At 38.2% G+C, this 14,646-nt stretch overlaps 1 protein-coding gene across 2 annotated transcripts in view; it reads right to left on the reverse strand.

Annotated features, from left to right (window-relative positions):
• The window catches only part of LOC144025958 (uncharacterized), a 32,309-nt gene that overhangs the window by 16,771 nt on the left and 892 nt on the right, over positions 1-14,646 (reverse strand). Inside the window, exon 1 of one of the 2 annotated variants that reach the window (XR_013285003.1) lies at positions 12,859-13,025. The exons of the other annotated variant lie outside the window; for it this stretch is intronic. The gene's annotated coding sequence lies outside the window, so the exon portion shown is untranslated. Of the gene's footprint in view, positions 1-12,858; positions 13,026-14,646 lie in introns of those variants that run through there. 2 annotated transcript variants of the gene reach the window in all.

Consider the following 14,646-nt stretch of genomic DNA (forward strand, 5'->3'; position numbering starts at 1 on the left):
AAGATGCTGCATCCAAAATCCTATATTAGTTTTGGAATTAATGGTACCGGCATGTTACTTGTGAGTAGTCACCGATACCACTGTTTTAATGCAGTATCGGCACCTCTGCCGATACCAGTACCGGTATCGGAACAACACTAGTTTAAACAGTAACTCCCCTCGTCGTAAGATTTTTTTTTTTCACTTTACAGACGCACTTTAACTCATTTGCTCCCAAAAATGTATAAATACGTTCTATTTGAAATATTACCAGTGTCCCAAAGATGTATTTATGTTTTGTTTTGTTTTTTATGCTAGTGCATACAGAAGCCTTTAATGCAACCTCTGAACTGAAGAAAATGGTTGAAGCAATGCTGGTTGTTACAAAAGCGACCAGCAGGTGGCTGCAGAGTATAAGATATCAAACAGGGCCTTGTTGTGACAAGCTGTTTTCACCACAGTTTTAAACAGATTTGTTAGCTATATTCTAATGCTAGTTTCGGTAATACGGAAACAGATAGATAGATAGAAAGATAGATTTTTTTTTCTTGATGAAAGAAGAGACTGAATCGTTATTTTGGTAGGTTCCATGTTTTTATAGCAATAGAACACAATATTCTGTAGGCCTTGCAAAATCAGTCAAAACCCAGTAAAACAGCCAGGACCAAAGGGGTTACTTCAATGAAAATGGCTGGGAGTGAATGAGTTAAATATGTTGAGAGCGAACGTGTGCGTCTGGTATTTATCCTCAGCAGTAAACAGAAGTTGACTTTATTAGCAGAATATCTGTAGGATCTTCCAGATCAGATTGTTTTGTCCAAATTGTTAGCCTAATAGCATAATTTGCAATGTCGTTTTCTAACTTTGTGTCATAACATTGAAGAAGTAAGTAACACTGTGTGCTAAAAAAATAAATAAATAAAATGTCCGCAACGCTCATTACCATGGGAAACAAAAAAGAAGAAGGGCCCGCTAAACGTCCGCTCGGCCGACGTTTGAAGCGTCTTTATCGGGCTTGGCAGCACGGCCTCTGCGTGTCCAAGCCCGCTCGGCGATTGTCAAGCCTTTTATGCTCGCCAAGAGGTGTGTCCAATGCTTTGTGCGGCGAGGGAGACGACACATCGCATTCTGTCTTGTGTCTTGAGCGAGGGACGGCTGTGGGAGGGGGGTGAAGGTTGGACAACAGAGGGTGGTGAAGGGAGAGGGTGGGTGGGGCGGGGGTTCAAAAGGGGAAAGTTGAAGAAAGAAGGCGGCAGATCTTCAAAGGCGGGACGCACAAAGTGTTACTTCACGCAGAGTTGTGCCAGATGTAATTGCGTGAGGCCGGAGACAGAGCTCCGCCCTCGGACGGCGGCCGAGGGGGGCGACGGGAGAGTTGCCTTCCATAAACAAACAACAGAGGGAGGAACCGCGCCAGCAGACGCCATTTTGAAAGCAGTACCTTGGATTTAGAAGATGAGGATATTATTATGTTCTGGGATTGGATCCCAAAAACGCAGACACAAATCAGAGTTTAACACTTTATTTACATAATTTCAAAAGGCAAGGAACTAAATTGACTACACCAGAAACAACGAGAAGGCATCGAGGAACAGAGGAGCAGGTGGCCAGATGGAACAGAGGTAATAATCCGACAAAAACACACCCTCCTCAGACAAGCTTATACAGACAGCGAATCGATCTGATTGGTTGTGGCTAGACATGGGGGTAACAGGACTGACATGGAATTATCTGATTGGCTGTTGACAAGATAAAGAGATGAAAGATTCCCGACATCACATAGCTTCTGACATCATATAGCGTCTTACCAGTTGAAACTAGATGCTGGTTACATCAGTTCAAAACAGACACTTGACCTCACGGTCATGACCCAAACATAACCCTTACATGACTCTAGTCATGACAGTAAACATAACCCTTGCATGACCCTATTCATGACAGATATACAGTAGCAGCTGGAGTGCTGCACAGCATTTATTCCATCATTCTACTAGTAAAAGAGCTGTCAACCAGGGCACAGATTTGCCTCACTACTAACATACACTGTAGTCGTTCTACTAGTGCACCAAACTTGTTCTTCTAATACACTGACTAATACACCGCCTATCTACTAGTGATGACAACAAGCGCACTAAAATGGACAGTTCTGTGCACTAATTGCATATCCTGGGACATTTTTAGAACTACTATACGACATTTTTGTGCACAAGTAGAAAAACTGCTACCATCAGGGCTGGACTGGCACCAAAAAAAAAAACAAAAAAAACATGGGCTCTGGCATTTTGACTTAGGCCCAGCGGACCAGCCGAGTTTGCTATCTAGATTTAAAATGGATTAATGGACTGCTCCTTCTAAAATTGTGGGCCAGTCTCGTGTGGTAAAATATTGGAAAATAATCATGAAAAAGCCCCAAAATATGCCGGCCCACTGGGCATCTGCCTGGTATGCCAGATGGCCAGTCCAGCCCTGGTTAGCAGTAAGGCTGAAGTGCACACTAGTTGACAACGGCATACTTCCTTGTACTACTAGTGACGTTATGCATTTCAACTGGATAACATCTAGTATTTCACTATTAGAACTAGTAGCGTGCAGATGCCAACTAGTGCGCAGTTTACTCACTAATATGTACTGTAGATGTTGAACTAGTGCCCTAGTTGTTCTACTAGTGCACTCTAATCATACTACCAGTGTGCCTTGTTGTACTATGTTGTCTTACTAGTACATAGACATGTTACTAGTGAGGCTATGTTCAAGGATACAAGGAATTTAACTGTCATAACACATTTATATAGGATATGGCACAAAATTCAATGTGCTACTAGTACCATTAGTCAAGTTTACGAGTATAATTTTATAGTGTCACTAGAGGTACAGTCATTTTTTTTTTCTTTTACTAGTGACAAACAGCAGTTGCACTACTAACACACAAAAATGTAACGGCAGTGAAAAAAAATGGTAAGACTGTCGTCCTACTTGTCTTACTAGTGATGAGAAATAGCGTACTAGTACATGAACAAGTCAGCGCACTACGGAATAAATGCTGAGAGGGCTTCCCAGGGGCCGCCGCCGCCGCTCTTATCGACCCGACCGGCCCCCCCGCCGAGCCGGGACAGGTGTCGAGTGTGCATTGTTAAATATGTTCTCCAGGCACAAGCGAGCGCTTCCTCCGTCGGCTACATTTGCTCAGCCGACTCGGCTTCCCAGCGTGGGCCCGTGTTTGCCTCAGAGACACCGAGCGGCGGAAGGGGCGGGGCCTAGCAGATGGAGTTCCCGCGGGACGGACACGCCCCGACCGGTGTGTCGCGGGGACGAAGATTGGCCTATTTATCTTTGCATCTCAAAGCTTTCGACGGTGTTTTGCTTTGGTTTGAGAGGGATGATTGGAGATTCAACTGACTTCACAATAAGCGGCACACAATGCTAATGCTAAATAGATATAAATATGGCATTTGTCCGTAAAATTACATGAAATTAATGCCAAATTTCTTATTGTTCTAATTTCTAGTTCCTGGTTGTAAAATGGCCGCCCCTGTGTCAGGTGTCGTCAATATATACAGGATCTCTGCAGAAATCATCAGATCTAATTTAAATGCTTTTTCATGTCATTTTAATAATGCAACTTATCTAATGTACGCTAGGGATGTAACGATATCCAAACATCATGATTCGATATTATCACGATATGAAGGTCACAATGTGATAATTATTACAACATTGTAGGGAGGTTGGCGATATAAAAAGGTCACAATATTGTAAAAAAAAAAAAAAAACACACACACGTGTGTATAGATATACATATATATATACATATACACATACATATACACATACATATATATATATATATATATATATATATATATATATATATGTGTACTTATATGCATGTACTTATATATTAGGGTTTTCAGTCATTACAATTTTTAATCTTAATTAACCCATTCAGACTGCTGGAAAATTTTTAATTAATTAATGTATTTATTTTACTTATTTTGACTATTTTCCCACATAAGAACAACATGGAAAAAAAGTTGGGGGGTTATCTCATGTTTTTATTTGTTATTTTTAACATGATGAACAAATGCAAATCAACTCGCGATTGTGATTGGTTAGCTAGCATTCAATCATGAACCAGAAGTGTTGACATCATCCAAATTATGCATTTTTATTGGTTTAGACACGCAAATATGTCATGTCCACTGGGGGTTCGAAGGAGTTAATCACGTGATTTTTTTCATTTACCTTATATCTGTTCTAAATGTACAATAAAATGTATTTTTTCAAGTTCTTCACACTCTTGCCATTTAACGTAAAGGTGGACAAATATGGTTACCAAATACAAATGTGGTTGTATCTTTTAGTTCATTGAGACCACTCATTTTAGTAAGTTATTCATAAAGTTACTGTTACGTCTAAAAGGAGTGAGAAACATTGATAGATATCTGTTGAAGTAGTTTCCTGCCATTAGGTGGCATTAGTATTCAATGTTGGACATTGGTGACAGGAAAACTACATTTTCTTTTTTTCTTTTTTTTTCTCAAAATCAGAGCAAATGGTATTTGGAACATGAAGCTTTATTTATTATTACTAAATTGTGTTACAGGGACTCCTTTACACAACATATGTAAAATAGAGCGTGACACAATTGTATTTAAATTTTTAATGCCTCTTGAAATTTGATTAAGGCCTTAATTTTAGCTAAATTAATTTAATGACTTTTAACACTGATAAAATGCACAAATGATTAACTATATTATGCCACAAAAAACATATTTTCAACAAAAAAAAAAATTATTTTTTCTACAAATTACAGTGCAGCTTTTGTTCAAATTAAATTCATGTGCTGTAAAGTGCCACAAAAATAATTATTAAAAAATAACAAACTCTAATAAAGGACAAATCTTATATTTGCTGGACAAGGTCGTTTCGAGACTTGTGTTTGTTTTGGAATAATTAATTTTTCAGCACTGTTGCCTCTTTTTGTTCTGGATTTGCAGAATTGGAAATGGCCGCTCCTGGCGAAATGGAAAGCAGGAGCCGTGATTAAAGTCGGACGGAAAGATTTCGTCTGTGTATCCAAGCGATAGAAGAAAAAAAAATCATACCTTTGCACAGCAGGGCCACCAAAGCCTGGCAAATTATTCTTTGCATATCAATAATTAGGCCCATGCGAGACGTGGAATAATTCAAAAGCCCGTCTTAGATTATAGATATTATTTTTGACGGGAGGCCAAACATAGGTTACTCACTGTTATTAAATATAAGAAATTAAATGTATAGCTTCTATTCATTACAACTCTCAGGGGAGCTCTTGTTCGGTTGTTACATTACATACAGTGCATATAAAAAGTCTACACACCCCTTCAAAAAAATGCCAAGTTTTTGTGATACATGTCTGCCCACATGTACAATGAATTCATTCCACATTTGTAAAACATATCTCTAAATGTAGAAACATTTGTTTCATATGTGTACTGTCTGAACACGCCGTTTCTCTATCACGCCACAAAGAGTGAGGGCAAGAGAGTGGGGGTCAGAGGTCACAGCAACCCAAGGGTACCTTGAGTCTCATCCCAAAACCTTGAAGAGTTTTCAAAGCCCCCCCGCTGCCCGACCCCTCATCAGAGAGTACCCCCCCCATGCAACACGTACGCACCGTCGTACATTACACGAAGGATTTTTTATTTATTTATTTTTTTAACTCACGTCGGCGTCAAAGCCAAGCTGGAGAAGGTTTCTTCACCCCGTGAGTGATCATTACTCGCGACCCTCCGTGGCCTTGTTAGCTCGGGTTTGTGCACACACGTGCGCGGACGGATTTTCAAATATTCGACCACCTTTATTCAGGCGCAGCCACAACAAACGTACATCAAACTATAACATGGAAATAATGAGCGTCGTTATCCGCCAATGGGTGGATCCTTTCATGGGCGCTATTTTAGCATTCATTGCGTAAGTGTGTTGACAGAGTCCACAAGGCCAAGTGACATCAAATGGGCCGCCGTTTTTGTACGTCACAGATAACCAATGCTAATGCTGCAGTAATTATAGTAAATATATGGATGCAAATTATAAAAGGGTATTAAACAACCAAATAGAAAAACAATAGCTTTGGCAGAAATTCAGTGTGTCTTCTTCTTGACAAGCCACATCAAAACACCAGAAAATGCTTATATGAAAAATTCACCAATCTTTGAAATAATTTTGGTTTTCTTTGCAGAACAGTTTTGCAAATCAATGTCTTCATTTGAGGAGCAACTTTTGTGGAGCTTTTTTTTTCAGGTTATTCTCATGAGGCTGAAGCAAATTATTACACAAAAAAATATATAACCACATAACACATTAACATAAAGTAAAATAAATAAAATAAACTCAGGACTCTATTGTGAAAAACAGAATAGTACTGATGTTATAAATATCTTAGAGCTGTTCAAATTTAAGTAAATTGATTATCAAATTAATCAACAACAATTTTAATAATCAATCAATCAATCAATCAATCCTTCCTGAAAGAAGACTGATTATCTTCTGTGTTTAATCGAAATCAGACATTTACAAACCTCCGTTTTTGCTTTGGAAAACAATGACCTAACTGATAACATAGCAAAACATCATGCCTCCTTTAAAAAAATAAAAATAAAAAAAATCACTATACGACTAAAAAGTATAAAATAAAGACCAATCACTGCTTAATAAAGAGTAATTAGGGGGGAAAAATGATTTTTATAATACACTTTAATGCAAAATTAAAATGAATCAGATCAGTCGATTAAATAATTGATAGATTGATTCTAAGTGTTCGATAGTGACAGATCTAAAATACTATATATATATATATATATATAATATAAAGAGAGAGAGAGAGAGAGAGAGAGAGAGAGAGAGAGAGAGAGAGAGAGAGAGAGAGAGAGAGATTGTTTTTGTTTTGTTTTGTTTTTTTTAAACCTGATAGGCCACTCCTCCAGGGTGATGTATGCCGTAGCGTAGCGTAATTCATTTCTGGTTCTGGTTGTGTTATTAACACAAGTCGTCTTTTTAATTTGCCTGCTATTTTGTTGCTCAAATTTGAATGTTTTTTTGTTGTTTTTTTTAACGTGGTTCCAGCCAGAAAAGTGAACTCGATCACCCCGAGCACTTAATTCCGGTGTTAAATGCGCTAGCCGAGCCGTGTCAGTCTTGGGTTAGCTTAGCAATTAGCTAGCATGGCCATAGCATTCCCCGTCTTTCCTCGTCGTCCCTTCGTGAAAACGAAACTTGTCAAAACGCAAGTTACAACTCGTGAAAACAACTTATTTCTTTACATTCTTTTTTGTTATGTTTCTCAATTTAGATTTGAAAACACAATGTTATTATTTGTGCCTTCATTCACACAAAAAAATGTGGCCTTTTTTCAGGGTGTCACAAATCAAAGCATTTCCATTCATTTCAGTGGGGAGAGTTGATTTGAGAAATGATTAATTTAAAAATAAATAAATAAATAAATAAAAAAGACGGTTGGCAAAAGGGTGTTGGGTTATCAAACCATTGGAAAGGGCGTCCAGACATCCAGATGGTGGTCATGGAACTGATTAATCACACTCACTAATATGTGTGGAAGTTGGTGTGCTTCTTACTTGCCATCAAGTCAAGCCACCGGCAGCCATCTTACGTTGCCACTCGGTAAGCCTGTTTAACTTGAATACACTGATTTCGCCATTGTGTTTTCACATTATTTTCTGAAAATACAGTTGTTCCAGTAAGTCTGGGAAAAGCGTACATGCACATTTCATCACTAAGAAAATTATTATTTTTTTATTTATTTTATCTAATATGGTAAGAAGATTTGTCTTTATCATATTTTCAGAACCATCAACAACGGAAGTCGGCAGTAAAAGTGGCAATGTAAGATGGCTGCCCTCAGTCTTCAATCACGAGGGGCCTATTGGTTGTCCAGAGAAGTCAAGTGAGTGAGCATTTGTGCCATGCTCCTTGCAAGTGTTTTCATTTTCTATTTGTGTATTTGACTGTTTTGTCCTGTTCAATAAACCACTTTTTGTGTGCATCCACGACTCTGGCTCTCTTTGCCCACATGCAGGGGCTTTAAAAGCACATTAGTTGCTGTTTTTTTGTTGTTGTTGTTGTCACGTCACTTGAGCGACTACTAGGGAGAAGAAGAAGAAGAAGAAGAAGAACATAAAACGATTAAATGATAAAAGTAAAAAAAAAAAAATTAAAAAAAATCCGACTTCCGACCATCCTCGAATGCAGCATAATTCTCGCAGCATGTCTTCTTCAACGTCAGTGGAAAACAACTAATATTACTGAGATTTCATCACACTGCCCCCGGTGGCCAATGAGTGCACATCAGCAGGAGGTCCATTTAGCATGAATTCATAAAGCACAGCCGCAAACTTTTTTTTTTTTACATTCTATTTAATTATGTTATAGTATTATAAAATATAATACTTTAGAGTACTACTTTACTGATTAGAAATCATGTTCCAAAAAAAAAAAAAAAAAAAAGATAAAACAGTCTGGGCTTTTTGTTAACTTGGAAAAGGCCAATGACCGCATTTGCCGTATTTAGCAGCACTGATCTCTACGACAGACGCCATATAAGCCAAACGTTCCCCTTCGGGTTTTTTGGGGGGGACAGACAGTCGACGTCGTATTACACCAGAAAGCTGACAGCAAAGTTAAGGTGCCGCCGCTATCTGTGAGCAGATTACACTTGATCTGCCACGGAGGGGCTGAAAAGAAGGAGAAGTCGCTTCACTCAAAGCAGCTAAACGGCGGCGAATTAAGATGTTGCGGCGTGGAAAACGAGGCAGTTATGCATACATAACGCGTCGAGGCCGGGTGCCCCCCGCTGGGCGCAGGCACGACAAAAGCCCCTCTAACTGCAATACCTCGGGGACAGCTAATGATTAATTAGCTTGTGTCATTAAAGTGAGGCAAATGTCAGCGGAGCTTCCTGGGGAAGCTGTCATAGCATGTGGAGGATTGCGCAAGTTTACCCCCCTCAGGTACACGCTGGTGAGGGGAGCAGGAAGAAGGAGGGGGCTGACAAGGGTGCAGGTTTCGGATGTTAAGGCAAACCCTGACATCTAGTGGTCGAATGTATAACTACATAAAAGGAGCAGTATAAAACCATACCAAAGTGTATTGAAATATTTAATAAACAAGTCTGTCTATATTGAGTTTCAACGATCCCAAATTGACAAAATGAAAAATATGTTTTATTTGTGTAATTTACAATAGAATAAACTTCCCTAAAACAGATTTTTTAACACACTTAAAAATATATATATGTAGCTTTCCCATATGGACAAAAAAGTTAATAAAAACTACATTTAACTTAATTTAACATAATTTAATGTATACAACACACAAACACACCATCTTGAATGTCACTGATCAACACAGTAATTCATAATTTAATATGTGTTAAAGTAAACTCATTTGCTCATGTATTAAAAACACGCAAAGCATTTGTCGCAGTTCTAATATAGTCCACCAATATTTAATTAAAAAAAAAAAAAAGTAGTAAAAAATAATAGAAAATTCTGACACTTCTGTCCTAAAGGCCCATGCAAATTGGTCCCTTGTCCACAAAATCAATTCATAAAATAAAAAATTTAAAAAAAAAAAACATTTAAAATGTTTACTAAGTAATAAAACACTAGAATAAACCAATTTTAATAGTTAAAAAAAAAAAACTACCAAGAATTTTCTCATATTTCTAAGGCTCCATAATACGCGTAAAGCAATAGCAAAAGCGGACTTTGCTTACCAAAAGCGGCTTTGGTGAACATTCCCGCTCGATCCTGGCGTCACTCCCGATTAACGACAACGCCAAAAAACAAAGGCGATAACTCGAATCGCGCGCACGCTTCGATTAGGAGCTCTTACTTCCACTAAAGTCAGCGTCAAATCGTGGCCTGCTCTAAAAAGTGAGAAGGCCTTTGGCTTCAACCGGGGGAGTGGCGCCCAAACACGCGCACATTCATATCGGTGTTAATTCACATCCGCAAGCGCACAAACACTCACATGGACATATAACACGTACAAAAGCACACCTGTCAGGGCCTTTCCACTATGTGAGCAAAAAGCAAAGAAGTCTGAACCCCCCTTTTTTTACACACATACTCTGCATGTGGTATCCCATGTGCGCTATATTAAAGCAAATCCATTCAGGTCCCACTTTCCCATCTGAAATAAAAGGAATGAGCAATTTTCACATTAGGCGAGCGAGGACACATGCAGTTTCTCTCTCTGTGGACATAATGAATGGGATCAGATTGGGGTGGGGGGTGGGGGGGGGCGTCTGCAGTCTAATCTGCCTTTGATGGTGAATAGTTTGGGTTCCACAATTCACCAATAAAGCGTACGAATTCACGCAGATGGCTGCGGAAAAAAAGTCGACAGTTTCGCACTGTCGTATAAGTCAACACGCCCCTGTTGAAATGCCAAAATTTTTGGAGCATAAAACCATCATTAATCGACTTGTACCCTGTTCAAATCAATTGGAGAAAAAAAAATATCATTGTGTTCAGAATAAACACATTCAAAGTTATGTTATGTACCTCTGATTAACCCCAAACAAAGTTCAGCTATTCTAGCAGGCTTTCCCCAACATGTATTTATTTAATGTATTTGATTTATTTTGTTACAATTAGGTTAAAAGTTACAATCACTTAGTTACAGTTACTTGTGATGTGGCTGTGTTCAGAACTTTAGATCAGTGGTGTCAAACATACGGCCCGCGGGCCGGATCAGGCCTGCAAAGGGGTTTAATCCAGCCCGCGAGATAATTTTGTAAAGTTAAAAAATAAATAAATAAATAAAAAGAAAACACATAAATTTGTAATTTCACAAGTAGTCCTTAGATGAGCAATGCAACCTGTACGGGGGAATCGTCATTATTTTATACACAACTTAAAAGTTACGGTTTGTTTAATTATTATTATTATTATTATTATTATTATTATTATTTAATCATAAACCGACATAAACGTGCTAAATACGACACAAATTCAATTACTGATAACACAAATAGCTATGACAAGAATTAGCGTCCTTATAACATTACGTCATTAACTCATTTGCTCCCAAAAACGTATAAATATATTCCATTCCGTTCCATTTTAAATATTACCATGCTCCCAAAGACATATTTATATGTTTTTATGTTTCTTAGTTTTTTTTATGCTAGAGCATATAGGAGGCTTTGATGCAGCCTCTGAACTGAAGAGAATGCTTCAAGCAATGGTAGTTATTACAAAACCGGCCAGCAGGTGGCAGCAGAGTATAAGATATCAACCTGGGCCATGTTGCAAAAAGCTCTTTTCCCCCACTGTTTTAAAAAGATTTGTGAATAATGATGAAACTTTGCTAGATTCTAATGCCAATTGCTGCAAAATGGAAACAGATAGAAATATATATTTTTTTCCTGATGAAAGAAGAGACTCTCATCTTTTGTTCTGATAGGTTCCATGTTTTGATAGCAATAGGACACAAAATTCTATGGGCCTTTTAAAATCAGTCAAAATCCAGTAAAACTGCGAAAAATGTGCTGGGAGTGAGTGAATGAGTTAACTGTGCCACGCAATGCATTCTGGGAACAATATATATGCAAAACAGGTAGATTTAACACGTCCAGAACTTCCATTTGCTCCCGTGTTATTTTTGTTGGAACAATATGATGACAGTTGAGCTCCGTAATTTCGGGCTGGCCCACAAATAGCTGCGTATAAATGACGGCAATCATTTTTAAGTTATATACCGTTATTTTCCAGATATGGCCCACTTGGTAATATATTTTTCCTCCATGCAGCCCCTGAGCTAACATGAGTTTGACAACCCTGCTTTAGATGTTCTAGTAGGCTTTTCCTTACAGATGTTTCATAAACAGTTTCTTAATTAGTCAGTTACACACTGACGGGGGTGTGGCTGTCTTCAGAATGAACCAATCACAATCAGACTTATGTGCTGCTGCCATTTCAAGTGCCTCCCCAATAAAGCTCTGATGTTCTAGCAGGCTGTCCCTGACATAAATGTTTCTTCCAAGCAGCGGCTTTCTTGTTTCTTGACTGCCAGTTCCAGCTGAAGAAAAATGATCAAATGTAGCCCAAACTTAATGAAGACGAGAAAAATTTGGTGTCACATACAATAAACAGCAAGTACTTGCCAGAAATTTCTGCTTTTTTAGGAGGCTGTGTTGTTTCTCCAGTTGATGATGACTGGGCTCCATTGCCTTGTAAATGATTACAATTATTATTCCTTTTGAAATCCCTCTGATAGTGTGGAATCTCTCACAAGACTTGTGCTATAGACCCTTCCAGTCGACGTCACTGCTTAGCTCCCACTCCACTTCCCGGAGGGCAAACATCCCATAACAAATGCATGTAGAGAGCTTGATTCTCGGCGAGCGTTTTCGTTAAAAGGTGGGAAATATGTCAAGTGTCACAAAAACGTTCCGAGTAGGACACTACATTACTGCGACTCATTGAAACCAGTGAAAGTTTGTGTCCAGATATGTTGTTGTTGTTGATTTCATGAATGACAAACTTTCATGCATGGTGTCAATTGTAATTCATTAAATCGTTTGTGTCCGGATATACTCGTCTTGCTGTATATCGAAGTCTTCAAGCTACCTTAGCTAGCTGCTAACAAAACAGACTGCAAGTTTACTACACATTCCTCAGCAGAAATCAAGCCCGAGTTAATTATGATAATTGTGGTAAATTGTGAAGTTTTTGTTCAAAATTACTTGAATACTTAAGCAAAAAAAAGTATGATTGTTTCACTTAAGTTATGGCACATTAATCACGTCTGCCTGGAATTTACAATCAGAGGTTAATGTTATGACCAACTGTATATGGAAAAGAGAAAAATTACCTGACATAGAATGATCTGAGCATATCCTCGTACTTTTTGTGGGTGCGATGCAGTTGCATCGTAGTTTCGCGCTAGCCACCGCGCTCGTCTTTCCTTCCTCAATGTCTTCCACCTGGTTTGCAATCGCTGACGGCAGCTGAAAGAATGATCTCATCTCGGTTTGAGCCATTAGACTCTAATGGCTCAAACCGAGATGAGATCATTAACAGAGAGAAAAATACCACCCTAAAAATTGGCCAATTTCTTGGCCTTTTTTTTGGGGGGGGGGGGGGGGGGGGCTCTAATGATTAGAGCATGCATCGGCCGCCGCGCACAGGCTTATCATAGCGTTGATCGCTGATTTATCTATCAACTGTTTGACCTATTTTCTAGGTCACGCTGATTGTTTTCTAATTCACTCGCATTGACGCCCTGCCCTCCACCACAAGGGGTGTACATCAACGTCACACTGGAAGGGTCTGTAGGATGTGACAACAAAACTGTTCAAAAAGCCTACTAGAGCAGCTGAACTTGATTTAGGGATAATTAGAGGCACTTAAATGTTGGTAGGTGTGTGCCGACTGCTGTTTATCATTCTGAATCCATCCCTATATCCACTGTACACTAGTATTAATTTCGTCAATGAAAACTAAAAAAAATGTTTTCGTCAACACACATTTTTAACCGGATGAAAACTAAACTAGACTAGACTAAAAGCCCCATTCATGAACAATAACTGCGGCTAAGTCAGTCTGTATTTCCGTCAACTAATAAAAACTAGGGATGTAACGATATCCAAGCATCACAATATAATATTAACACGATATGAAGGTCACGATACAATCATTATCACGATATTAAAGGTGACAATATTGTATTAAAAAAAAAAAAAAAAAAGAGCTCTGTCTAAAAAAGAACACACACACAATATTGTGCTTTTGTACATTACTGCAATGAAATAGATATTATATTACATATAAAAAGAATATATAAATATAATGTATATATTGAGGCACTTGCTTGCTAATACACGCACATATCGACTCGGTTCACAAACATATTACGTTCCCCTTCATCTGACCATTAGCGTGGATTTGAAACATTGAAGGGCCAAAACATCCCTTGTGAAAATTAAACTGCACTAAAAATAAAAAATAAAAAAATAGCCACCAGAGGGTGCTAGAATGGCACAAATGGAAATCAGCCTGACTTTTTTTAACAGATGTGCTGCTTTTAACATCGTGACATGACGATGACAACGATATAGTGTTGCAGTTTTAATATCGTGATATTGCCGTTATCGTTACATCCCTAATAAAAACGAGACTAAAATCTATGGACAATTTAGTTCACGAACAAAGATGAGGTGAAAATTATGATTTTGTCAAATCCTGCCTCTGTAAGATTAATCCAACAGCTATAACGTTCCAACGATAATGTTAATCCGACCGCAAACTAATCCTGGCTAATTTGTTATCTTGTAGCATGGAGTCATTGCCATTTGTTGATTTACTGCAATTTTGTGTGAACTTGTATTTTATCCAAAAGATGAGAGACAACTTTGTGAAGTAGTTTTAGATTAGATGGAAATGTACAATATTATCTGCTGACAAAAACTTTGTCAAAGGGTCAAATGATTGTCCTGACTAAAACAATTCTGATTTATTGGACTAAAATAAAGACTAAAAATGCTTGACTTATAGTCAACTAAACAGTGACCAAATAAAAACGGGATGAGGTTGACTAACTCTGACAAAAACTAACAAGTGTGAGTGAAACTGGGACGAAATTTAAAAATGGCTGATAAAA

The sequence above is a fragment of the Festucalex cinctus genome, chromosome 9 (genome assembly GCF_051991245.1).
Source record: "Festucalex cinctus isolate MCC-2025b chromosome 9, RoL_Fcin_1.0, whole genome shotgun sequence".
Taxonomy (NCBI): Eukaryota; Metazoa; Chordata; class Actinopteri; order Syngnathiformes; family Syngnathidae; genus Festucalex; species Festucalex cinctus.